This window comes from Hyperolius riggenbachi, chromosome 6, assembly GCF_040937935.1.
Source record: "Hyperolius riggenbachi isolate aHypRig1 chromosome 6, aHypRig1.pri, whole genome shotgun sequence".
Classification (NCBI taxonomy): Eukaryota; Metazoa; Chordata; class Amphibia; order Anura; family Hyperoliidae; genus Hyperolius; species Hyperolius riggenbachi.
Genome location: NC_090651.1, coordinates 238,481,256 through 238,508,832, shown reverse-complemented (window position 1 = coordinate 238,508,832; position 27,577 = coordinate 238,481,256). Strand labels below are relative to the sequence as shown.

At 46.7% G+C, this 27,577-nt stretch overlaps 1 protein-coding gene across 3 annotated transcripts in view; it reads right to left on the bottom strand.

Annotated features, from left to right (window-relative positions):
* The window catches only part of SLC35E2B (solute carrier family 35 member E2B), a 102,300-nt gene that overhangs the window by 58,194 nt on the left and 16,529 nt on the right, over window positions 1-27,577 (bottom strand). Inside the window, exon 2 of one of the 3 annotated variants that reach the window (XM_068240566.1) lies at window positions 616-722. The exons of 1 other annotated variant lie outside the window; for it this stretch is intronic. The gene's annotated coding sequence lies outside the window, so the exon portion shown is untranslated. Of the gene's footprint in view, window positions 1-615; window positions 723-20,276; window positions 20,332-27,577 lie in introns of those variants that run through there. One more of the 3 variants, XM_068240567.1, reaches the window with a different exon arrangement.

Below are 27,577 nucleotides of genomic sequence, written 5' to 3'. Positions count from 1 at the left end.
TGAACCAGTGAGAATCATCTCTCGGGAGAGAAGATTCCCATTGGTCTGTTGCAAGCCAATGGGGAGCCTCATGCTTCTGCTGGGACTCTGATCTGTATCCCAGCCCTACAGTGGGCTGGCAGTGACAGCAGCGGCAGTGGATCTGAATCCACAGGACAGGTGAGCATATCGTATGCAGGGACCAGCCTAATGATAAGGGCCACTGTTCATTCTCAAATGCTTCCATTGATTCTATTGGCATCCACTTAGTTGGCAATCCACAGCCTGAAAAATTGTGCAGGTCCCGAAAAATCCTGCAGGACTTTGTGTTCCTATTGACAATGTAAGCAGAGCCTATGTATATCAGTTTACTGTCCGATTTTGTGTTCTGATGCAACCCGGAAAAACAAGCTGTTTCGCCTGGCAGTGTGAACCGAGTCTTATGGAGTATATTAACAAATATTCTATGATGTTACCCCCAGCAGGTGGTACTTTGCAAACATTGTGCTTTATATTGGGTATAGCCTGTAATAGGTTTAAGAAACACTGCCATAACACGTCTCAGACTTAAGACTATTACATGTAATAACATGTTACTGGATTTCAGCCTATGTGAAAGCAGTACAGTCTAATTACCTTGTAGAATGCAGAAGTTGCACATAAAGTTCTGTTGTCTCAGAGCTGGACAAATCCCAGGAGCCAGGTAGCCATAACTGGCACCTAACTTGAGTTTTCTATCAGGGCTGTTTCACATCGAAAAAAATCACAACTGTTAAAGAGACACTGAAGCGAAAAAAAAATTATGATATTATGATTTGTATGTGTAGTACAGCTAAGAAATAAAACATTAAGATCAGATACATCAGTCTAATTGTTTCCAGTACAGGAAGAGTTAAGAAACTCCAGTTGTTATCTCTATGCAAAAAAGCCATTAATCTCTAGGCTTTCAAAGTCGTGGAGAGGGCTGTTATCTGACTTTTATGATCTCAACTGTTTTCTTTTTCTCTGCCAGAGGAGAGGTCATTAGTTCACAGACTGCTCTGAAAGACTCATTTTGAATGCTGAGTGTTGTGTAATCTGCACATATTAGAGAATGATGCAATGTTAGAAAAAACACTATACCTGAAAATAAAAATATGAGAATATTTTCCTTGCTGCTAATCTTCTAGTAATTATTCGTAGTACACAACCAATTCATTCTATCATATTTTTTTTTTCGCTTCAGTGTCTCTTTAAGCTGCAGCATGAATGCTCCTAAATGGAGGAACAGCAATCTCAGCCCAATCGCCACCAGCGTGAAACAGCACTTATTGTCAGGGAAGCAGTCTCATATCATTTCCAGCTGGCTCAGTTCTTATACTCACCATATTAAAAATGTATCCGACCCTGCATTCCACACCTGAAAAATTCTGGCCTGGAAGGGAGAAGAAACTGGTGTGTGTTCCTTATTCAGTGTCTATTAAAGGGAACCTAAACTGAGAAGGATATGGATTTTTCCTTTTAAAATAATACCAGTTTACCTGACTCTCCTGCTGCTCCTGTGTCTCTAATACTTTTAGCCACAGCCCCTCAACAAGCATGCAGATCAGGTGCTCTGACTGAAGTCAGACTGGATTAGCTGCATGCTTGTTTTAGGTATGATATCCAGATACTACTGCAGCAGAGATCAGCAGGATTGACAAGCAACTGGTGTTGTTTGAAAGGAAAAACATCCATATCCCTCTCAGTTAAGGTTTTCTTTAAAGTGAACTTAAACTAATGACATTTACTTACCTGGGGCTTCGATGACCCCTTGCCCCCTAAGACCAAATCATCCCCCCCCCCCCCCCGCAGCAGTCTTGTGCCCCCGCTGGTCCTCTAGATTCCCACATCTTCCCGCTACGGATAAGTTTCGTTCTTCACTGACTAGGAGTCGGCGGGCCACTGCACCTGCGCGGCCCTCGCCACGCATAGTTTACCACGCATTCCCGCCCGCAATAGAGTCCTGCATATTGTGGACAGGAATGGGTGCTAAACTACGTGTGGCGAGGGCTGCGCAGGTGCAGTGGCCCGCCGACTCCCAGTCAGTGAAGAACAAAACTTAGCCGCGGCAGGAGAATGGAGGTTCTGGGAGGACCAGCGCGGGCACAGGATGGCGGCAGAGGGGGGGGGGAGGGGCAAGGGTAAGTAAATGTCATTGGTTTAGGTACACTTTAAAGCAGTAGGATTAGCCATACAATGCCAGGGGGAAAAAACACATATAAACCGTAAGTAGATATATACTTGATCTGCTTGCATAACACATGCATTGTACTGTCCACGTTTCAGTGAATTTTATAAAGTAAATTAAGAGAATTCTGTTCCTGGTGGGGGCCATGTCTTTTGCCCACAGTTTAGGCTAAATCCTGATGTCATTTCTGCCATTTACTTTTTTCTTTTCTCCTCCAATCGCTGAGTCACCTCAGCCTTGCTTGTAAACACGAGTAGGGGATCAGGTTTCAAATAAGTAGCTAAGCAGGGAAATAAAGGGAAGAGGAGGAATATATTATAGATAAAAAGAACTTCCAGCATGCAACTGTTTCGCACTGACTACTAAACGGCCAGTGCTCCTTCAGTATGTGATAACTCCAAATCATAACAGCAGAAAAAGTTTTGAAAGTTTTGAATGCAGGATTAGCATCTTTATCACTTACTACACTCAGACCACTTGCTGTTGAAATTTGATTTTTATGGTGACACTACCACTTTACGTTTTAAATTTGGTGTCTAATAAACATGCCTTCAACAAGTCTTAAAGCTCTGCACCAAAAGCAAAAAATATACTCAGCTGGCACCATATCATGCTGGCTGTCAGGGATGCTCGCTGAATGCCTCAGGGATTCTCGGTTATGCTTTATACAATGCAATGCCTCATGTGACTGCTCTAGCACCTTGTGACGAGCCGAGTGCTGTGGTGAGGGCTGCAGCCACACACAACACGGAAGCCATTGTTGGAGACCAGTTGAGCACCCTTTCCAAATTGTATACAATGAACAGAGGCACCAAAAGTATAAAATTAGATTAAATGAGCTTAAAAACAAACAAATGGCAAAAATGAAGGAGGAAGTGGTGATCTTACCTCCCTCAAGCAGACACAATGACTGTGATTCAGACAGTCAAACACATTTAATAGAAACTCCCCCCCCCCCAAAATTTTTGTAACGCGTTTCGCAGGCTCAATCCCGCCTCATCAGGCAATACAGGGAGGAGTATCAAGCGATCTGCACAAGGATTCAAGTTAAGCAACACAGAGGTGCTTAACTTGAATCCTTGTGCAGATCGCTTGATGCTCCTCCCTGTATTGCCTGATGAGCCTGTGAACCGCGTTGCAAATTTTTTTTTGGGGGGGGGGGGGGGGGGAGTTTCTAATAAATGTGTTTGACTGTCTGAATCACAGTCGTTGTCGTGTCTGCTTGAGGGAGGTAAGACCGCCACTTCCTCCTTCATTTTTGCATTTGAGTTGGTTTTTAAGCTCATTTAACACAATTTTTTCAGCAAAAGCGATCTTTCGATGCGATTTTTACAATTGAATAGTACAGCAAATTCGCAGTTTATTAAGCAATCGTTTGGGAGGGATTGTTTGCAATCTACAGTGTTCTGGAGCGTAGTCTGGCCTTATAGAGGGAGTCCAGGGCAGGGAGTTGGTTTCCAATGATCCTTTCTGCTGACCTGATGACCCTCTGTAGTTTGCGTCTGTCGCTATCGGTGGAGCCAGCATACCAGACAAGGATGGAGGAGCAGAGGACAGATTCAATGGTTGCGGTATAGAAGCTCCTCAGGAGTTTTGGGGACATGCCGAACTTCCTCAGTTGGCGAAGTAAAGCCTCTGCTGGGCTTTCCTCTGGGTGGAGACGGTGTTTGCCTTCCACTTCAGGGTATTGGAGATGGTGGTGCCCAGGAGGCGTACACCGGGCACTCTTTCTACCACCATCCCTCCAGTGTGCAGTGGAGGCGGGGTGGGGGCGTGCTTCCTAAAGTCGATGATAGTCTCAACGGTTTTTGCAATGTTGAGGACCAGCTTGTTCTCCCTGCACCTGTTCGTCATTGTTGAAGATCAGGCCGACTATGGTGGTGTCATCTGCAAATTTTATTACCTTGACAGAATTCGCTGAGGATCTGCAGTTGTTCGTGTACAGGGAGAACAGGTATGGTGACAAGACGCAGCCTTGTGGGGCCCCTGTGTTGGTGATCCTTGGTTGCGAGGAGGTGGAGCCCAGCTTGACAACCTGAGATCTGTTAGTAAGGAAGTCCTTGATCCACAGTTGAAGGGTGGGGTGGACCCCGAGCTCAGCCAGATTCTCTTGTATTATATGGGGGCTAATGGTATTAAACGCCGAGCTGAAGTCGAGGAGGAGGACCCTGGCATATGAATTTGGTTTGTCAAGGTGATTGTTGGCGAGTTCCAGGCAGATGTTAATGGCATCGTCTGTTGACCTATTTGCCCTATAGTGTACAGTAAACACAGCGCAGACGTGCTCTTCTGTATGAGTAGTACACTCCTCCACTCCTCCACCTGTATGCACTAAGAGTGCAAATAGAGTAAACAGGGAGACTTTGCCGTCTTCAGGGGTTAAACAGGAGCGGGTAGACTCACATGGTGATGATGTGAGTCTACCCACTCCTGTTTATCCCCTGAAGACGGCAATAGCCGAAACTAGTCGGGACAGGAGCGGGCAACTAAGCGGCAGGGTCGATTTGAGGGGCCAGAGTACCACTACCAGTGGGAAGCGCTACCAGCCAGGGAGGGTCCTAAGTGGATTAGGACCCTCATGAAGTAAGTGCCTCTACTCGAACTGCTAGCATGTACCTTTTATCCAACAATAAAAATCTTTGTATATTCCACTAAAAGCCTCCCTGTTTGCTCTATTTGCACTCTGAGTGCATACAGGTGGAGGAGTGGAGGAGTGTACTACTCATACAGAAGAGCACGTCTGCGCTGTGTTTACTGTACATATTAGACTGTTTGGATGTAAGGATTCGTCCTCACACAGCTGCACTGCATTCTGTTACTGTTGGGGCGCCATGGTTATCGTATTGAAAAATTGTCTACAACTATTTGCCCTATAGGCAAATTGGTACAGGTCTAGCTGGGCTTCAGTTAGCTAGTTCGAGAGTTTTGACTCAGACACTGTGTATTCCAAAACATAAACAGGGCTACCAGTCAACTGACATTACTTACAAGGAAATAAATAAATATTCCTTTCACCTCAGGTTCTCTTTAATCAATGATACTCCACAATATTGCAATACGTTTCACGTTTAACATCCTGCTTCATCAGGCCATACAAGCAGCTTCTCAAAGTCCAGACAGGTATACTGTTCACCATATACATGCTGCCACTTGGAGAAATCATACAAAAACATGGCCTGACATATCATTGCTATGCTGATGACACCCAGCTATATTTGTCATTCAAACCTGACGTCACAGACCCTACTCCACAAATAAACGCATGCTTAGCTGAGCTTCAGGAGTGGATGAATAATAATTGGCTAAAACTTAATGCTGACAAAACTGAGGTTCTTGTTATCGAGGGCCAGGGCTCAACAGCAAAGCAGCCCAAGTCTCAACCAACACCGCTAAGGATAGGGAGCTCAGACCTGAACAACTCAGACTGTGTGCGCAGCCTGGGAGTACTGATTGATGGGAAATTAAGCTTCAGGAATCAAATCTCAGCTGTTGTGAAACATTCCTTCTTTCACCTAAGGAATATTGCAAGGATTAAACACCTAATTCCTTCAGAGGATCTTCCAACCCTAGTTCATGCCTTCGTCACATCAAGGTTAGACTACTGCAACGTCCTCTACACAGGCCTGCATAAGAAAGACTTACGCCGCCTGCAATTAGTACAGAATGCCGCCGCAGGCTGTTAACGAGCCAACCCCGCCATTGCCACATAACACCAACCCTGAGCTCACTACACTGGCTACCGATAAAATGGAGAATTCTGTTTAAGATTGGCTTACTGACATTCAAATCCTTGCACAATCTTGGCCCTGGATACCTTAAGGACTTGTTGCAACTACATCACACCCCCACAATCTTCGATCAAAAGGACGTAACACCTTGGTCACCCCCAGAGTCCACCTCAAAACCTTTGGAGACAGAGCCTTTTGTCATGCTGCCCCTACACTTTGGAACTCCCTGCCACACCCAATCAGGACAGCTCCATCCCTGGAAGCATTAAAGTCTAAACTGAAAACCTACCTCTTCCGTCTGGCATTCATGAACATCTGACTATCTCCTCTGTAACACAACCCAGCCTGCAACCCTGTATTAATCTGAGACACAGCTATGCGCTTTGAGTCCTATGGGAGAAAAGCACTTTACAAATGCTATTGTATTGTATTGTATTGTATTGTATGAGCTCCTCTGTAGTCTAACACTACCCTCCCTTTTTAAACAGTTTTTAATAATTTTATTCTCACCTGGCGCCTATGTTCATAAATGTGTTTATCTCATGAGTCCACCCTGGATGGATGGGTATTACCCCTTTTTCCTACTTCTACGGACAGCGACAGACTTAGGGGGGTTGGGTCTAATCTCTCCATCTGCTATCACTGTGGTTACCAGTGGTAACACAGATTTGTGAGTATATCCTCTAAACACTAAATACATCAATTGAATCGACATATTGCACTACTTAGGCTCTTAATATTTTTTGTCTTTCAAGATTATTAATAAAATTACTCTTGCAGTGGGTAGAAAGTTCACATGTATGTTTTTCAATTGTGCTTTTATCTAGTTAGCTGGAAATGCCTTTTGGTGCTATAGTTTATGTACAAAACATGTAAAGTATTTGTAAGGCTGAATATATGTGCGCACTAAAGACCATAAATACCTAAAAATAACATGACCTTTTAAATCAGCCAGTCTAGAACTGTCATCAGCCAGTTATGACTCTATAAACAATAAAATGGAATGTTTCTAATTGTATGCTTCCTGCACAAACAGGGATACAGATTTCAAACGTGACCGAGGACTGGATTCTAAATCCCAATTTACAATCCATGGAAATAAACGGTCATTCTGACATTCTAAGAAACCATTTACTCTTTCCAGGACTAACACATTATGTGACTAGAGCAGGGCTAGTGCACATGGGCTTTTGTTGTCAGTTTGATCTCAATACGACAAGTTAAACAGTCTGAGTTTCAGGTCAACCTCACTTCAACTACAATTTCCAAATTCAGGCCATAAATTGACGCGACCCAGGAATTACTCCTGGGTCGCGGCTTAGCTTCCGATTGGAGGAAGCTTACGGAGGCGGGGAACGAGGGGACACATGCGAGGGAGCCCTGCAATAGAGGAGGTGGGGCAGCGGTGCTGATTGACAATATGCAGGTAAAAACAAGGCTCGCAACAAGATTGTCGCTAGCCTGGTGCTATTTTTAAGGGGGGGGGGGGGGGGGGGAGGACAGCAGAGCCGGGTGGGACTGGAGGCGGCAATAGAAGGACACAGAGGCATGTCATTGTGCACAGAACATGCCTATGTTTCCTAATCAGATTTAAAAAAAATACACCTCGGGTTCTCTAAAGGAAACATAAGCCGGTTTCAAACAAAAAAGTTTCACTTACCTGGGACTTCCACCAGCTCCTGCAGCCGCCCTGTGCCTACGCTGTCTCTGTACGATCTGCTGGTCCCCCGCCGCGGCGAAGAAAATCTCCTACTGGCCAGTCGCTCAAAAGCAAAACTTAGCCATGGCGGGGGACCGGAGGATCGTACGGAGACAGTGCAGTCACAGGGCGGCTGCAGGGGGCTGGTAGAAGCCCCAGGTAAGTGAAACTTTTTTTTTTTTCATTTTGGTTTAGATTCACTGGGCACTATGGTGAAAAATTTTAAAATGTAAAATATGTGCAAACATATGCAAATAAGAAGTACATATTTTCCAGACTAAAATGAGCTATAAATGACTTTTCTCCTATGTTGCTGTCACTTACAGTAGATAGTAGAAATGTGACAGGTTTTGGACTAGTTCATCTCTTCATAGGGGATTCTTGTAGCGATTTCCAAACCGCTTCCGCCTGTGAAACCGATTAGCTAATGTATTTCAATGGGATGGTGCACAACAGCAGTTTGAGGTTTTTAGCAAACCGCAAACGTGGGTCCTGCAGCACTTTTGCGGTTTGCAGAAGCGTTTCTGCCTCAATGGAAAGTATAGGAAAAACTCAAACCGCTCTGGAAAACGCTAAATCAGAGCGGTTTTCCAGGCGTTTTTGTTACAGAAGCTGTTCAGTAACAGCTTTTACTGTAACAATATTTGTAATCTGCTACACAAAAACGCTCCCAAAACGCTAGGCATGTCACAGACCCTACTCCACCTGGCGTCACAGACCCTACTCCACAAATAAACGCATGTTTAGCTGAGCTTCAGGAGTGGATGAATAATAATTGGCTAAAACTTAATGCTGACAAAACTGAGGTTCTTGTTATCGGGGGTCAGAGCCCCACAGCAAAGCAGCCCCAGTCTCAACCAACACCGCTAAGGATAGGGAGCTCAGACCTGCACAACTCAGACTGTGTGCGCAGCCTGGGAGTACTGATTGATGGGAAATTTAGCTTCAGGAATCAAATCTCAGCTGTTGTGAAACATTCCTTCTTTCACCTAAGGGATATTGCAAGGATTAAACACCTCATTCCTTCAGAGGATCTTCCAACCCTAGTTCATGCCTTCGTCACATCAAGATTGGACTACTGCAATGTTCTCTACACAGGCCTTCATAAGAAAGACCTAAGCCACCTGCAATTAGTACAGAATGCCGCCGCAAGGCTGTTAACGAGCCAACCCCGCCATTGCCACATAACACCAACCCTGTGTTCACTCCACTGGCTACCGATAAAATGGAGAATTTTGTTTAAGATTAGCTTACTGACATTCAAATCCTTGCACAATCTGGGCCCTGGATACCTGAAGGACTTGTTGCAACTGCATCACACCCCCCACAATCTTAGATCAAAAGGACGCAACACCTTGGTCACTCCCAGAGTACACCTCAAAACCTTTGGAGACAGAGCCTTTTGTCATGCTGCTCCTACACTTTGGAACTCCCTGCCACACCCAATCAGGACAGCTCCATCCCTTGAAGCATTTAAGTCTAAACTGAAAACCCACCTCTTCAGTCCGGCATTCATGAACACCTGACAATTTCCTCTGTAACACAGTCCAGCCTGCAACCCTGTATTGATCTGAGACACAACTATGCGCTTTGAGTCCTATGGGAGAAAAGCGCTTTACAAATGGTATTGTATTGTAAAATCTCTCTAAACATGCCTAGAATCGCTCTGAAATCTGCTCCAAAAATCTCTAGCATTTTGAGGATCTGCTAGCGGTTTTGGTGTGCCCTGGGCCTTAGTGAATGGCAGTTGCTCTGTTCAACTGCCAAAAAACTGTGTAGCAAGCAAGGGGAGCTGGTCAGCATCTTTGTTTAAATCCTTTTTAGGGAATATCTTTATAAAGAATAAAAGCCATACTGAGAATCCCCTATGAAGAGGTGGACTAGTCCAAAACCTGTCAGGTCTGTCAGATTTCTACTACCTACTGTGACAGCAGCATAGGAGAAAGGTAATTTATGGCTCATTTTACTCTGGGAAAAACATACTTCCTACTTTTTTTTAGGTCTGCACAGATTTTAAATTTTACAATTTTTCTGCATAGTACCCCTTTAAAGTAGAATTCAACTTCACAAAGAATAGAAAAGCGATCTGGGCCATTGTCATCTTCAGTATGCCCAAGACTTCCAGGATGTGGAAGCACAGACTCGTCTTGCAATGATGTCACCAGGCATGTAAGTTGTGGGCAAGAACACCATACTCATGGCTATGTGTATCTGGATAAGTGTCATGTGGGGGGGAGGGCATGTGCCTAAGGGCCGACTCACCCTGGCATGTTCTGGTAAACAGATGCATGAAAACAGATCCCGATTTCTGTTCCAATGGATCTGTTTGTATTAGTTTCTGTTCCATTCCAACGGAAAATGCTGAAAATAGCCCTATGCTCTGCAAAGTGTGCAAACAGAGGTTTATCTGCACTGAGGCCTTTTTAACATTGCATTCCATTTGCGTGTCTGTCCGCGTTGGGCTGTTTTTGAGGCGTCTTTTTTTTTTTTTTTTTTGATTCCCGGAGCTTGGGTGGGCGATTCGTTTTTGTTCTTGGCGGCTTTCTGGGCCCTTTTCCACTAGCAATCGCTAGCGTTCACGCTGAACGCTAGCGATTGCTGAATCGCAATTACCGGCGATTCCCCGAAATTTGCGGCCGCGATTTTGCTATGCTATGCACTGCATAGCAAAATCGCGGCAAATATCGCTCCGCCTCGCGTTCGCGTTCCCGTAAAAAACGAATCGCGGTAGTGGAAATGACCTACCGCGATTCCTATGTTAAAAAGCAAACCGTAGCGATTGTAAAATCGCTAGCGGTTTGCGTCTTTCCGATTCCGCCAGCGCTGGTGGAAAAGGGCCCTAAAAGTGTTTTTTCCGAACGGTTTTGTAATTCACTTCCTGACTCAAGCCAGGAAGTGAACTCTTTGACTCGGAAAATAATAAATACAATGTATTTATTCTTAAAAACGTGAGCGCTTTGCGTTACATTGAGGCAGAGTCCACGCACCACTTTACTAAACGGACAGCGCATGACCCACGCTGATATGAACCTTCTCATAGACATTCATTGCACAAGCGTTTGGTGGGCGGTTTTGAAAATCGCCAGCGTGTAAAAATAAAAACGAAAACGCCTACAGTGTGAATGAGCCCTGAGCAAAGATGTTTGGCACAAAACTGATGATTAGATTGTGTGAGGGCTGCAAGGGGTCGGGTTGGATTGTTGCACCTTAATTTGCATACATGAGCTACATGTTAGCATTTATCCCCAGTCTGGTGCATTGTCTTCATTTGCTACTCCTGCTTCCTAGAGTTTGCAAAGCATTTCAGTTTGCAGCCGCTGCAAGATGATAACAACGGCATTGACTGCAAGTTGGGAAAACTGTTGCAATCTTGCAGGGGGCAAGAATTCATAAACTAGGTTGACTCGGTACGCTGACATGAGAATGATCGTTATACGATACTAGGGAAGACAGAACAATTTAAGAAAACTTGGTCCCTGTGGGATATATACAGGGAATCTGAGGACCCTAAAATTAAACTTCTCCAGCCTTAAATGACTGTGTTCTCCCCAATATGGCATTTTGATATATATCATTTAGCCTAAACAAATATCCCTCTCCCCCCTCCCCTCATCATTTACACTAGTGATGTCCAGGAACCATTCACCCCTTTTGTTTGGTCACTGTTTGGGCGTTATATCAGTCCCTTTGGTTTAGAGACTTCTAGGGGTCTTTTACAATATAACCCTAACAGAATGACTATTTCTCAGTTATTTTACTGTAAATAGCCAGTATATGAGAAAAATTTTATATGAAAAAGTGATCCTCTCGACTAATAAGATAACCGTCCATTTTATGACCTTCTGTATATTTCATTCAAAAATTGTTATGTACTGCCTTAGTCGATGTGTATCTTTATATGCCGGATTCTTTCAATAAAGAATTTAAAGCGGTATTGTCACCATAAAAATCAAATTTCAACAGCAATTGGTCTGAGTGTATTAAGTGATACAGATGCTAATCCTGCACTCAAAACTTTTTCTGCTGTTATGGTTTGGAGTTATCACATAATTTAGGAGCACTGGCTCTAGTGCCAAAAAGTTGAATGCTGGGAGTTCTTTTTATCTATAATATATTCCTTCTCTTCTATTTATTTCCCTGACTAGCTGATCACTTGTGCTTACAAGCAAGGCTGAGGTGACTCAGTGATTGGATGTGTAAATAAAAAAAAAAAAAGACTCTGGGAGGAGGGCAGCTAATGAATACACAATGAGCAAGAGAAAGGAGGGGGGAGAACAAGAGTCAGGGAGGATATGATGTCAGCATTAGCTTGGCAAAATGGCCACTGCCTTGAATAGGATTTTCTGCTTTTCCTTTATAAAAATTCACAGGAATCATTACGTAGATAGCACAACACATCTGTTATGTAAGTAGAAGTAGTATTTATCTACTTATATCTGTGTTTTTTATTTCTAGGTTAGCATGGGTGTCGCTTGTTCTTTAAAAAAAAAAAAAAAAAATCTTGCAGGGGGCACTCGGGCTTATGTAACAGGAAAAGTGGTTGCAGAGGTCCATTTTTTATAGTCAGTGTGTTGTAAAGATCCGTTTACTCATTGTCCCATGCAGAGCTTTGGCTATCGGTTTCCAGAGGAGCAACGGATGTGAAACAGACCAATGTAAACAGATCCATAGGTTAACACTAGATCCTTTGTGGGCGATTTTCATGTGTAAATAAAGTCAGAGCTGGATCATCCCCAAGGCAATTTAGGCAGGACACTAGGGCCCATTGGTTGTCCAGGGGCCTAGCTTGCACCAATTTCTTATGTTACCTTTCCAAAGAAGCCAGATGGCCAGCAGTGGGAGCAAAGTTTGCTATCTTGCCTAGGGCCCTAGTTGCCGAGTCTCCAGAGATGAATTTCCCAGAGGGTAGCAAGGAATATGGTCAACTCTGGATGTGTGTAGCCAGATTTCTGTACCAGCCTCTCCTTGGGGCTCAGTGGAGTCCAGTTGGTGACAAAAGCTGTGCTGCTGACATGGTAATACAGATAGGCCTTTTCACAGTGCGACCTCAACCTGCTGGGCGGTCTGGACGAGCTCAGCTCGTCCAGTACCGCCGGAGCCTGCCGCTCAGGCCCTGCTGGGACGATTTGGCTCAAATAAAAAGCAGCACACGCAGCCGGCACTTTGCCAGCCGCGTGTGCTGCCTGATAGCCGCTGCAGTGCGGCGATCCGCCGCATGCAGCGGCGAAAGAGGGTCCCCCCAGCCGCCTGAGCTCAGCGTAGCCGGAACAAAAAGTTCCGGCCAGCGCTAAGGGCTGGATCGGAGGCGGCTGACGTCAGGACGTCGGCTGACGTCCATGACGTCACTCCGCTCGTCGCCATGGCGACGAGGTAAGCGAACGGAGGCCGCTCATTGCGGCCTTCCGTGTTACTTCTGGCCGCCGGAGGCGATCGGAAGAACGCCTCCGGAGCGCCCTCTAGTGGGCTTTCATGCAGCCAACTTTCAGTTGGCTGCATGAAATAGTTTTTTTTTTATTAAAAAAAAACCCTCCCGCAGCCTCCCTGGCGATCTTAATAGAACGCCAGGCAGGTTAAAGTTGCACGTTAGAAAATGTTCCAACGCAGACTAACGCACAGCAATACTAAGTCTGTGCGACATTCACAGTGCACACGTTGCGTTTGTGTGTAACATGTACCGTTATTAGAAAGTACTGCATGCTGTGCATTTAGCAATGAATCTGCTGCGTTATTTGTGTTGCACATGCTCAGTAATGTTTTTTTTTTTAAATAACATGTGCAGTTTTCGTTCCATCGTAAATACACGTGTTTTGTGTTTATTTTGATATTGTGCATGCTTTTTTTAATATAAATATTTTTGGGGGGATTTTTGTTTATTTGTAGTATCCGAAGTAATCACTGTTATAAATTGAATCTTAATTTGTTTATTTTTTGTCCGTTTTTTATGTGGAACATTAACGTCGCTTGTAAAGAGCACCAATAAGGTCGCACCACGTGTGCGTCATAACACTTAACGCAGTGTTAAAAACCGCACAATAATATCCAAGTTAAAGTCTATATGGGCTGCGTTGTGTAACCTTAACGTCGGACTGAAACGCAACATCCTACTGTGAAAGAGGCCTTATATGTTAATGTTATAACAGAGTGGAAGAGGAGGAATTTCACAGGACAAGAGAAAAAAAAAAAAAAAAAAAACTGTGGTAATTGATTAGGCCCCGTCCATACTTGTAAACGCAAATTGCGATCGCAATCATCTAGCGATTGGGATCACGATTTTGCATTACTTTTTTTTCGGTGATTTCATTTTGCAATTCTCTAGTGAATGAGAATCGCAATTCAATCACCAGGAAAAAGCAGCATGCAGCCTGTTTACGACCGGCGATAATCACAACCACGCCGCAATCATTGAAATTAGAGTAATCTTATAAGATTCCTTGTGCAGCAGAGTTTTGCTGATCTCTGGCAATCATCAAAGTGTGAATCGGGGGCAAAAAGCACCTGAGTGTGAATGGACCCAAAGTACATGTCAGAACAAAAAGGTCATCATACAGTCTTAAAAAAGACAAAACACTGTAAGAACAAATGCGTATGCCGTCTAACTATATAATTCGTAATGGATGTAAATATAAACAGATGAAGACTACCTGGGTTCTTATAAAGGGTTAGTGACAGTTGTACCTGGGTAAACTGCTCAGCCACCCAACAACGTAACTTGGTATACAATGAATCCACCAAAGGTGCCCATACACTTACTCGATTTCCCACCGATACACAGCAGATTCGATCACTGTGATCGAATCTGCTGTGAAATCGATGCGCAACGCTGACCGATCTTCATCCGGAATTGATCGAGTCGATCTGTCCGCGTGGAGAATTTCGCTCGATCGCCAGCGGGTCGGGAGTGCGTGGATAGCGGCGTTCGAATGTCCGACGACCGACACTAGCGGCAATACATTACCTGTTCCGTCAGCGCGTGTCCCTGCTGTCCCTTCTCTGCACTGGGCTCCGGCTGGCTTCACTTACTTCCTGTCGGGGGAAATTTAAACTGTAGAGCACCCTCTACTGTTTAAATTTCCCCGACAGGAAGTAAAGTGAAGCTGAAGCCCAGAGCGGAGAAGAGACAGCGGAGAGCGGAGGACTCGCGCCGCCCAGATCAGGTAATGTATGCAGGCGGCAGCGGCAGCTCCACAGATTGTGAATCGAATCAAAATCTGTTTGCAGTGTAATAGATCCCTCTTTGATCAGATTCAATCATAGAGGGATCTATCTGCTGGTCGATCTGGTGGCAATCGACCAGTGTATGGCTGCCTTAAGAGCGTATAACCATCACCGATTCATTAGTCATGACTGTTTGGAAAACACAACTCATTTTGTGAACAACAGACACTTTTTCAAGCGTGCAGTTGAGAAAAAGAAAAAAGGTAGTTGAAGAGTAGCATCCTGTCAACAATAATCCTCCTAGCGTTTGATGTTCCTGAGTGCGGTCAGACACATGGTCAGGTTCGGATGGGTGTAGTCTGAATTTGGGAAGACCATGAGACTCCAGAATCTGGCAGACGACAGCAGGCTGTGCTGCTGAGGTGGTAAAGCTGCAGAGTGTTAGGCTGCTTTCACAGTGGGACGTTACAGGCGCACGTTAGAGCAGCCTGTAACACAGCCCAACTCACAGTAATGAAAAATCAATGGGCTGTTCACAGTGCCCACGTTGCGTTACATTGTAACGCTGCACGTTCAATGAAAGTGCAGCATGCTGTTCGTTATACGCGGTTTTAGCCGCGTTAGACTGTTTGCACATGCTCAGTAATGGTTTTTTTTGAGTGCAGGAGAGGAGGAGGGGAGAGTCCTCTATTGTGCATAGCCACATGGCTAATTAATATTCACTGCACTGCAGTGTTTACTTCCTGGAGCAACCGCTTATTGGCTGGCGAGACCACGTGATGCGGAGTGTTCCGATCATGTGGTCTCCACAGTCTTTTGACACATGTGCCGTTTTCGTTCTATCACTATCGAACGAAAATGGCAGACCAAGAGCCGCATAACACGGCTCTATGTAGCGTCCACCTTTAGCACCACCACGCGTTGCGTTAGAGCAGGGGTGTCAAACTCAAATAGACGGAGGGCCGAAATGTAAAATGTAGACCAGGTCAAGGGCCGACAAGTATTTATCCCCCCCCCCCTATTTGGAATGATCGCACAACACCCCACAATTTGCACCGCACGTTATAGCCACGGTGCAAAAAAACAAAACCGCCTCAGTATAGCGAGGTAGCTGGGTATAGCTGACCCCTGTAAAGGAAGCCAGACATAGTTGCTCTCAGTATAGGTAGCCAAGAATAGGTGCCTCCAGTATAGATAGCTAGGCATAGGTGCCCCCAGTGCAGGTAGCCAGGCATAGGAGCCCCTAGTACAGGTAGTCAGGCATAGGAGCCCAAGAATAGGTAGCTAGGCATAGAAGGTGCCCCAGTATATTTAACTAGGCATAGCCAATGCCCCAGTTTAGGTAACCAGGCATAGCAGGTGCCCCAGTATAGGTAGCCAGGCATAGCAGGTGCCCCAGTTAAGGTAGCCAGGAATAGCAGGTGCCCCAGTATATGTAGCCAGGAATAGCAGGTGCCCCAGTATATGTAGCCAGGAATAGCAGGTGCCCCAGTTTAGGTAGCCAGGAATAGCAGGTGCCCCAGTTTAGGTAGCCAGGCATAGCAGGTTCCCCAGTTTATGGAAGCCAGGCATAGCTGGTTCCCTAGTTTAGGTAGCCAGGCATAGCTGGTTCCCTAGTTTAGGTAGCCAGGCATAGCAGGTGCCCCAGTATATTTAACCAGGCATAGCCAATGCCCCAGTTTAGGTAACCAGGCATAGCAGGTGCCCCAGTATAGGTAGCCAGGCATAGCAGGTGCCCCAGTTTAGGTAGCCAGGAATAGCAGGTGCCCCAGTATATGTAGCCAGGAATAGCAGGTGCCCCAGTATATGTAGCCAGGAATAGCAGGTGCCCCAGTTTAGGTAGCCAGGCATAGCAGGTTCCCCAGTTTGGGTAGCCAGGCATAGCAGGTGCCTCAGTTTATGGAAGCCAGGCATAGCAAGTGCCCCAGTTTAGGTAGCCAGGCATAGCAGGTGCCTCAGTTTATGGAAGCCAGGCATAGCGGGTGCCCCAGTCTATGGAAGCCAGGCATAGCAAGTGCCCCAGTTTATGCAAGCCAGGCATAGCAAGTGCCCCAGTTTATGCAATCCAGGCATAGCAGGTGCCCCAGGTCAGGTAGCCAGGCATAGCAGGTGCCCCAGGTTAGGTAGCCAGGCATAGCAGGTGCCCCAGGTTAGGTAGCCAGGCATAGCAGGTGCCCCAGGTTAGGTAGCCAGGCATAGCAGGTGCCCCAGGTTAGGTAGCCAGGCATAGCGGGTGCCCCAGTTTATGGAAGTCAAGCATAGCAGGTGCCCCAGTTTATGGAAGCCAAGCATAGCAGGTGCCCCAGTATAAGTAGCCAGGCATAGTAGGTGCCCCAGTATAGGTAGCCAGGCATAGCAGGTGCCCCAGTATAAGTAGCCAGGCATAGTGGGTGCCCCAGTATAAGTAGCCAGGCATAGCAGGTGCCCCAGTATAAGTAGCCAGGCACAGTGGGTGCCCCAGTATAGGTAGCCAGGCATAGCGGGTGCCCCAGTATAAGTAGCCAGGCATAGTGGGTGCCCCAGTATAAATAGCCAGGCATAGCGGGTGCCCCAGTATAAGTAGCCAGGCATAGTGGGTGCCCCAGTATAAGTAGCCAGGCATAACAGGTGCCCCAGTATAAGTAGCCAGGCATAACAGGTGCCCCAGTATAAGTAGCCAGGCATGGCAGGTGCCCCCAGTTTAGGTAGCCAGGCATAGCAGGTGCCCCAGTATAAGTAGCCAGGCATAGCGGGTGCCCCAGTATAAGTAGCCAGGCATAGTGGGTGCCCCAGTATAAGTAGCCAGGCATAACGGGTGCCCCAGTATAAGTAGCCAGGCATAACGGGTGCCCCAGTATAAGTAGCCAGGCATAACAGGTGCCCCAGTATAAGTAGCCAGGCATGGCAGGTGCCCCAGTTTAGGTAGCCAGGCATAACGGGTGCCCCAGTATAAGTAGCCAGGCATAACAGGTGCCCCAGTATAAGTAGCCAGGCATAACAGGTGCCCCAGTATAAGTAGCCAGGCATGGCAGGTGCCCCAGTTTAGGTAGCCAGGCATAGCAAGCAGGTTTCCTTTCATTTTGGTTTGATTTCCATATATTTGCAGCCAGCAGTTTGTGTGTGACATGCAGCCCTGCCATGCCTGTCAGGGCTCTGCAATTTGTCACATACACAGCACCGTAAGGAATTCTGTGTCATCTGCTCCTGGCTGCAGAGGTCGTGTACCCCCGGAGCAGATGACACCTCTCTCCCTGAAACACAATGATTTGTTACCTGGCTGGGGGAGCAGACGCTGTCCTGAACCGAGAATGCAGCTCTCTCTCTCCTCCTATAGCTGCTACTGTCTAGTCTGGTTGTCTGCACGGAATAATGGGGGCAGGCTCAGTCAGCTGGCTGCCTCTCTCTCATTGGCTGGAGGGAGGCACCAGCAGAAAAAAAGAATGCCGCTGATTGGAGGGCGGGGGGAAGCTTGATCCTTCTCAGGGCTCTTTTCCACTATGAAATGCGATCGCGATTCCGATCGCAATCGCGTTTCAATTTCCACCATGCGATTGCGATTGAGCTACTATACTCATAGTCCAGCTCAATCGCATACAAAACGCGGCAGGACGACGATTGCGTTTTGACCAAAATCGCATCGCAATCGGATCGCACTAATGGAAATTGCTTCTGCAGTTTCCATTAGTTTAATGTACCTTGCGATTTGCGATCAGAAGCAAATCGCAAATCGCAGGCTAGTGGAATAAGGCCCTCACTGTGTGGCCGCTCTGCCTATAGCTGCGGTGCACACAATAATTGAATAAGAGAATCAGGGCAGTGATAGGACAGGGTAAAGTTAATATCTTTTGGCGGAGCAGTGCGGCCCGCTAGCGTGGCTGCGGGCCAACTTTCAAAGCACCGCGGGCCACTAGTAATGTTAATTAAAAAGCCAGCCGCGGGCCAAGTTTTTTGGCGCTGCGGGCCAAATTTTGCCCGCGGGCCAGAGTTTGACACATGTTTGTTAGAGGAACGTTATGCGACCTTAACGTCCCTTGCAACGTCCAAGTGTGAAAGAGCCCTTAGGTGTAGAGCAGAGTTCCCCAACCATATCCTCAAGGCCCACCAAAAGTACATGTTTTGCAGAAATAATAATTAGTGTCTCAGCAGAGCTGATTACCTACCTTTGTAGATCTCCACAAAACATGCACTATTGCTGGGCCTTGAGGACAGGGTTGGGGAACACTGGTGTAGAGTGTTCACCATGTAAATACTTTAAATCGGAGCAGTTGCTTTTCAGAGCTGCTAGATTTGGGTGCAGCCGACACCACCATAGACTATAATAGGAATCACATCTATAACGGCGCTCAGTGAGTAATGTCAGCGCCGTCAGAAGACGAAGCCGAAGTTGCTTAAAAAAAAACCACAATAATTCGGCCTCCAGCAAATCGTTGGAAGCCAAATTATTTCATTACCCACTATCCATGGTGGCCTGGAGGTGGAATAGTAATTAACACTGCCCGGACTTGTGCAGCAGCAGGATCAGCCATATACCGGCTGTGTCCTGCGCCCAAGTCTCCCGGCGCTGATTTCATATGTATGCTTTTAAATACCCATTGTCTGAAACACTGCAAAGGCTTTGGGTAACAATTGGTCCCTGAGCATGCCTGGGCCTCTGTAGAATCGCACATACAAAAAAAGGGTGCAGAACAGGTGGAATCCATTGCAGGGAATACAATAGGAATCAACCAAATACATTTCAGAAGAGGCAGCAGCAAGGATCTGGGACAACTGAACACACAGACTATTTCATGAGTGACCAAATTGAAGCCATTTGTCTGTGCCTCAGCAAGAAGAAACCTTCTCCATGCTTTCTAGACTATCACATGAGCCATGTCTTAATTCATTTTACACACCAAAATTGCTATTCAATGGTTTGATTGTTGCATCTCCCTCACAACAGTCATTTATTAGTTCATTTAATTTGTGCATTTTAGCTGGGCGTCAACATGAAGCATATCTGGTTTTAGTAAACTCAGTAGGCTCAGAGGCATTGCATGTGCAACAAACTCCACACTGGATTATGCCTGAACTGCGCAAACAATAAAAATGACTCTCTAAAGGAGATGTCTATCAGTGGCTCTTCCAAACGCAAAACCAGGGAAGCCAAAACAAATAGCTTATTAGCTTTCTCTTTATGTGTGAGAAAACCTGCTTAACCTTCCTACCAAAATAAACACTACAGTCAAGCAGGACACCTTCCCATTAAATACACAGGGAACCAGGGCTGTGGAGTCGGTCCAAAAATAGACCGACTCCTCAGTTTAGCATTCCACCGACTCAGACTCCTCTAATTTGCATATTACAATTTTGTTGATTAACAGTATGTAACGTGAAATTCGTCTTAACTGCCAACGCTTAGGAATTTTACAAGACAACTGAAGTGAGAAGGATATGTAGACTACTATTTTTATTCCCTTTAGGCTAAAACTAGTCCTTGGTAAGAGTACTTGTAAAAGGTACAGACCGGAACAAAGTCCCAGCTGCTTACCGGTAGCCGTGTTTCGGCGAGTCCTCCAGGACGGCTGCTGCTGAGACATTGCTGTCTCCTGTCACGCTGGAAACACCTGAAATAAATTCTAATGTTAATTAGATCTGAGCCCATAAATGGAGCTCCTCCTCCCTCTCATCCTCAGTTCTCACCGAGTACCCATTCATACGCACATTATATATATATATGTAAATAAGATCCCCCCCCCCCCTTTTTTTTTTTTAGGGTTGGGCACTCAGGCAGCCGTCCTGGAGGACTCGCCGAAACACGGCTACCGGTAACCGGTAAGCAGCTGGGACTTTCTCCCATCGTCCTCCAGGACGGCTGCTGCTGAGACCAGCGAGAAATTTACCTTTAGGGAGGGATAATGGCCTGTAGAACTTTCCGTCCAAAACTTTGGTCCTGGCTTGAAAGTAGTTCGACCCGATAGTGTCTGATGAATGTGGTATATGAAGACCAGGTTGCAGCTCTGCAAATTTGTTCTAGGCTTGCCCCTGACCAGGGGAGGACTGGGACCTTTCGGCCTGGGGGGGCAACACAAACTAGAGGCCCGTTTCACGGCATCCCCAGCCCAAAGCCATATCTTTCTTGTAGACACACACACACACACACACACACACACACACACACACACACACACACACACACTATGTACCTGATGCCTAACCCCATTTCTCCGCACAATCTACCTGTCTGTGTCTGATGCCTAACCTTAAAGGAGTTATCAGGCTTTTTTTTTTTTTTTTATGAAAATAAGTGCTACTTACCCAGGGCTCGTCCAGCCCCAAGCTCCCAGCATGTCCCTCGCCGCAGCTCTGCAGTCAGCTGTTCGCTGCCGCTGCCTCCCAGCCCCCGGCGATGACGTCAGGCCGACTGCGCCTGTGCGAGCGGCGCTGTCAATCACCGCCACATGGACCAGAGCGTACTGTGCAGACGCAGAACTACTGCGCCTGCGCAGTACACTCCGGTCCACGTGGCGGTGATTGACAGTGCTGCTCGCACAGGCGCAGTACAGGCCGACATCCAGGTCGGACTGGTGCCATCGCCGGGGACTGGGAGGCAACGGCAGCGAATGGCTGACTGCAGAGCTGCGGCGAGGGACATGCTGGGAGCGTGGGGCTGGAGGAAGCCCCGGGTAAGTAGCACTTATTTCATTAAAAATGCCTGATAACTCCTTTAAACAACCCCCCACACACACAAACCTACCTACCTCGTGATGCCTAACCCCACTCCTGCCCACCCACCATACAAACTACTTGTCTGACACCTACCCCCCCCCCCCCTCCAACTACCTGTTTGACAGTGCCTAACTGCCTGCCTCCCCCCTCCCCTGCCGCCAATCACACCACAAGAAGAAAAAACGTTCCCCCTCAGGCCAGGGTCAGAATGGGGATGATTATCACACACAAAAAAACTCAGAGGGCACTGGCCTGGGCAGAGAATTGAATTTGACAGCAGTAGCAGGCAGGCAGCAAAATGTGAGTAACTCAGTGACAAGAAGGGAGAAGAAGTACAGAAACAAAACTTATAAAAACCACCTTCTCCTCTGGCAACCTGGACCCGACCTCCTCTATCCTCCTGTCTCCTCAGTCCTACATCTCCTCCTCCTCCAAAGCAGCAAGCAGCTATAGGTGGCATCTCCGACTCCCAGCCCCCCGAATGTCCAACTCCTCCAGCCAGGACAGCCAGCCACTCGTAGCCGCAGCTCCGGGCCCCCAGCCCCCAGCACAGAAAGCTGAAGAGTGAGACAGCTCACTCTGGCGACACCTCAGGCACAGCAGCACAGGGGAGGACTGTGTCCGACTCCTCCAGCCAATCCAGCCAGCCACTCGTAGCCACAGCTTCAGGCCCCCAGCCCCCCCAGCACAGAAAGCTGAAGAGTGAGACAGCTCACTCTGATGACACCGCAGGCACAGCAGCACGTTGCGGGTGGCAATGGCTCCAGGCGGGGGGCGGAGTCAAGCAGGGTCAACCCACCGGGCCGGAGAGGACATAAGCTATTTGTGTCCTTGTGCCGCTCACATCCACCGCAGTCGCAGCCACGCACAAGGGCACACCATGGCCGTCTGCCTCAGCCCCTTCTCTGATTGGATATTTCAACTTGCCGGGAAATATCGCGCGAGGTTGCGATCCCCACTGCGAACCTGTCACCTGTGGTATGTCTGCGGCCGCTGCGTATAGCAGCGGCTGGCCCTAATTACTTAAGATTCGGGTGGCCCGGGGGGCAATTGCCCCCCGTCCCCCTGGGCCAGTCCTCCCCTGCCCCTGACCTTTCTGCCCATGAAGCAGCTAAAGACCTAGTAGAGTGTGCGGTTACTTTAGAAGGAGCTGCTATTTTAGAGCACTTGTAGGCTAATGTGATTACTTCCTTCACCCATCTAGAAATGGTGCCTTTAGATGTCTGTAACCCTTTACTTGCCCCTGCATAGGAAACTAACAAATGACTCGACCTTCTCCACTCAGCCTTACGCTGGAGATAAATAAGAATTGCTCTTCTAACATCCAGTGTACTCCATTTCTTCTCTCTGTCATTAGTTGGATTTGTGGAAAAAGGCGGCAAAACTATTTCCTGTGATCTATGAAAAGCTGTAGCTACCTTGGGTAAATAAGCCGGGTCTGGTCTGAACACTATCCTATCGGGATGCACCACCATGTATGGGTCTTTTATAGACAAGGATTAAATATCGCTGACTCTCCTAGCCGAAGTGATCAATATTAAAAAGGCCACCTTTAGGGACAAAAATTTTAAAGGTACTTCTGACAAAGGTTCAAACCTCTCTGAGGTTAGAAAGTCCAGAACCAATGATAAGTCCCAAGGTGGGACTAATTTTTCTGGCACTGGCTGAGTCCTGGCCACTGAGGTAAGGAAATTCTTTACAAAAGTATTCCTGGACAATTGTCTATTAAGAAAGACCGAGAGGGCGGATACCTGCACCCTTAGGGAGCGGACTGCTAACCCTAATTTTACCCCATTTTGTAAAAATTCTAATATAAATTTTAAGTCATTAGACCTGACTCCATTTTTCTCCTTCCAGCTTAAGTAAGCTTTCCAAATTTTACCGTATTTTTTTCTAGTTGATGGTTTCCTACATTTAACCAAAGTGGAAACTACCGTATTTTTCGGACCATAAGACGCACTTTTTCTCTCCCAAAAGTGGGGAGAAAAAGTAACTGCGTCTTATGGTCCAAATGTAGCATGGGGAGGGTCCGGAGTTCCCAGCTTTTCAATAGGCTATTATCAGCACATAGTGCTGAGTCTGAAGCGGCACTGCAGGAGGATTTATTAACTAATTCTAGCAAATTTCAGTGGTGATTCAGTGCATCCCGCTATGCGGAAGAGCCAGTAATTTAAAATGCTTTAATTTGACTGGCCCGATGGTCTCTGAGGCAGGATGATGGCTCTGTCATTGAGCCAATCACTGTACAGTCACTACACAGTGATTGGCCCAATGACAGAGCCATGGTCCCACCTCCGAGACCATCGGGTCCAGTCAAATAAAAGCATTTTAAAACTACCAGCTTTTCCTCTAAGAGCGCACCTCACAGATGTGCTGAATATGAATGGTCTTTCACGATCCCCACTTCCACTGTGAGAGAGGAGGCAGGGAAAAGTCCAAACGCTGGGCAGAGTGCAGAGGATTCAGGCAACGGGCTGAGTGATCCAGAGCCGTCTCAGCTGAAGAGTGTGTTACTTTGCAGGGAGACTGGATCATAACGTCAGCCTCTCTTCTTTCTCTCTGGCTGGACACAAGTATCAGAGGGCTGTTTCAAGCAGCTGAGGGCTTCAGGTCACTCACCCCTGTCACGCTACTTGCCTGCTTTATGTCTGGTCACGCTCCACTCCCCTCCCCACTGATGTGTATACAGAAGCAGTGCCGCTGTCCTATTAGGAATCAGCGTCAGTGACGCTATGTGCTTCTGTATATACATCGGAGGGGAGGGGAGTGGAGCGTGACCAGACATAAAGCAGGCTAGTAGCGTGACAGGGGTGAGTGACCTGTAGCCCTCGGCTGCTTCAAACAGCCCTCTGATACTTGAGTCCAGCCAGAGACAGAGAACGAGAGGCTGACGTTATGATCCAGTCTCCCTGCAAAGTAACACACTCTTCAGCTGAGACGGCTCTGGATCCACTCAGCCCGTTGCCATGAATCCTGTGCACTCTGACGCAGCGTTTGAGCAGTGTAATTTCCCTGCTTCCTCTCTCCTTGTCTCCACATGCACCACAACATCTGAGCTCAGCGATAAACAGCAATGTTGTCTCAAGCGGACCTGAACTCAGGACTACCTCTCTGCTCTAAAAGATGCACAACAGCATAATAGCCTTTAAAGATTTACATTTCTTTTTTGTAGCTGATACAAATTCTGCATTCACTCTGCACTGTTTCTACTTCCTGCTTTCATGGAAGCAGACATATTGTTAATATACTGTGCTTTCAAATGAGCTTATCTGCCATGGCAGTCTGCTGACCTGGGGGGGAGATCAGATTACAACTTGTGATTAGACACAAATTAGGGGAAATTAGACATGCTAAACTCTCTAAATACATACAGGGTGCATTCATCTCAGTTTTCCTCCTGTCCTGTGCAAAAGTTCAGGTCAATTTACTGTAACATGTTGCCTTCAGACTGAAATGGCACCACAAGTACAGTGTGGACCTCCTTGGCATCCTGCAGCAGGTTCACCAGTTCCACCACCACCATATACTAGCCAACATACCACAGCCGAGAGATCTGCTGCCCATCATGCACTTACATGCTGATAGATAGATATAATTAGATAGATACCAAGGACGCACCAGGTTTAGTATTTTTTTTCCTGGTTTTTGTCCTCTAAATCCAGGTGCGTCTAATGGTCCGGAGCGTCTTATAGTCCGAAAAATACGGTACTTCTTTTGAAAAACCCTGTTTTCTTAAGATGCTTTCCTCAGCATCCAAGCAGTGAGGTTTAACAGTCGAGGGTTGGGGTGCAGCCGCCCCTCCTGCATCAAGAGATCTGCTCTGCTGCCCAGATACCATGGACCCCTGATGACAAGGTGTTGTAGATATGGGAACCAGGTCCTTCTGGGCCAGTACGGCCCTATAAATATTACTGTGCAATCTGACATCTGTATCTTCCTGAGAACTCTGGGAATCAGTTTAAATGGGGGAAAGGCATAGAGAAGTCCTGTCGGCCATTCCACCACTAATGCATCCAATCGATTCTCCAGCACCGTAGGATGTAGGGAACAAAAGTCCCTTACCTTTGCATTCTGCGGTGTCGCAAATAAATATTACATTACCGGGCATCCCCATTCCTGCACAATCTGCAGGAAAATTTCGTGATTTAGCTGCCACTCTGCCTCTACTGACATCCCCCTGCTGAGTGAGTCTGCCCATCTGTTCCTGATTCCCTAAATGTGAACTGCCGTCAGTGAGATGAGATTTGACTCTGCCCAATTCATTATTGTTAACGCGAGATCTCGTAGATTCCGGACTCTGGTTCCCCCTTGTTTTCTCAGGTAGGATACCGTAACTATGTTTTCCGAGTACACTAAGACTTCCTTTCCTGCCAAATGAACCTGCAGGTGTTGAAGTCCCAGTTTTACTGCCATCAATTCTCTGAAGTTTGATGAGGCATCTACCATTTCTTGATCTCAAAGGCCGCTGACCTGGAAAGTTGAGTGATGGGCTCCCCACCCCCTTGAGCTGGCATCTGTATAAACTTTTGCCGGGGATGTCTGAACCCACCTCCTCCCTTGTGACAAGTGACTTTGACAAGTCCACCACTGAAGGGATATCAGAACCTGCCCTGGGCACTGAACAAGATTGTCCAACGACCTTTGGTTTCTGTCCCAGATTGAAAGAAACCAGGTTTGGATGTCCCTTGAGTGAGCCTGTGCCCACTCTACTGATGGGAACGTTGAGGACATTTGTCCCAGCAGAGACATCACATTTTTTAGGGATACACTTTCCTCTCTCATAAAAACCTGAGCCTTCAATATTATTTTTTCCACCTTCTCCGCTGGTAAGTACACCATCTGAGTTGTGGTGTCCCATAGTAACCCCAAAAATACTATCCTTTGAGTTGGGTCCAGCTGGGATTTCTCTCTGCTTATAATCCAACCCAGCTTTGTTAACCATTTCATTGAAAAAATTAGCTGCTTTTTTAAAACTTCCTCGGACTCCGCTAGAAACAGGAAATCGTCCAGATAAGGTAGAACCCTTACATTGTGGAGATGTAGAAAAGCTATTACCTCTGCTATAACTTTCGTGAAAATTCTCGGGCGCAGACGTAATTCCAAACGGGAGGGCTCGATATTGGTAATGACATATCGACTCTCCAATCTGAACCGCAAATCTTAGGAACCTCTGATAATTTGGATGTATAGGTACGTGAAGATACGCATCTTCTAAGTCCAACGTCGCAAGAAAAGCTTCAGGAAACATCGAGTTTTTTACAGAGGTAATACTTTCCATCCGGCCTTTATAAATATCATCCCGAACAGATTTAACAGACAAGTCAGATTTAATCTGTTCTGAATCATATACTGCTTTTAAAATCTCTTCAGTATCTTCAGCAGAGAATAAATAACGAGTGGATTTGACTGCTTTAGACTTTTCTGAGGTGTCTGATTCTATGGCTTCCCCTTCCTCTGAAACTTCAGAAGCCTCCTGCAACTGGCCACAAGGTAAAGTCTGGGAACTCAAATATGTATGACCCGATAGATCTATAGCAGATTGGCCAGAGTGTGGGTCTGCCTGTTGATCTATTGTGGTGGAAGCTGATCTCTGGGTCTGATCCTGATTTACAGAGAAAGCTGATCTAAATGCAGTAAAAGTATTGTTAATCTCATCTTTTACAGTCTGCATCAACTCAAGTAAGGCCACTGTAGCCTGAGCATTCTCTCCCCTGGAAGTAGTAGACTGTTTAGACTGTAAGTGACAGTCTTTACATATGTCCCTAGTCGCCCCCTCCTGAAGCCTAGCATTGCAGACCCTGCACCTTATTTTCAGCTTTGCTGTGGCTTTCTGTGGGGAAAACATAAAAAGAAACCATTTATCACACTAATGCTGTTTCCACATGTTATAAAAGAAAAACAACAGCATCAACCTCCTTTCCACATACCCGCGGGTTTGTGCCAGCCTGTTGTAAAGTAGCCGCCGGGGTATCCTGGGCTGCTGAGTTGGAGGACTGCACCTGCTCCATGTTGCAGCTTGAGCGGCGTTCCTCGTGCGCCTAAGCGCGGCTTCTATAGCCGCACTTCCTGGTTTCGGACGCCGCCCTCCCGTCCTGCACCAGTAGCCGGAAACGGAAATGACGT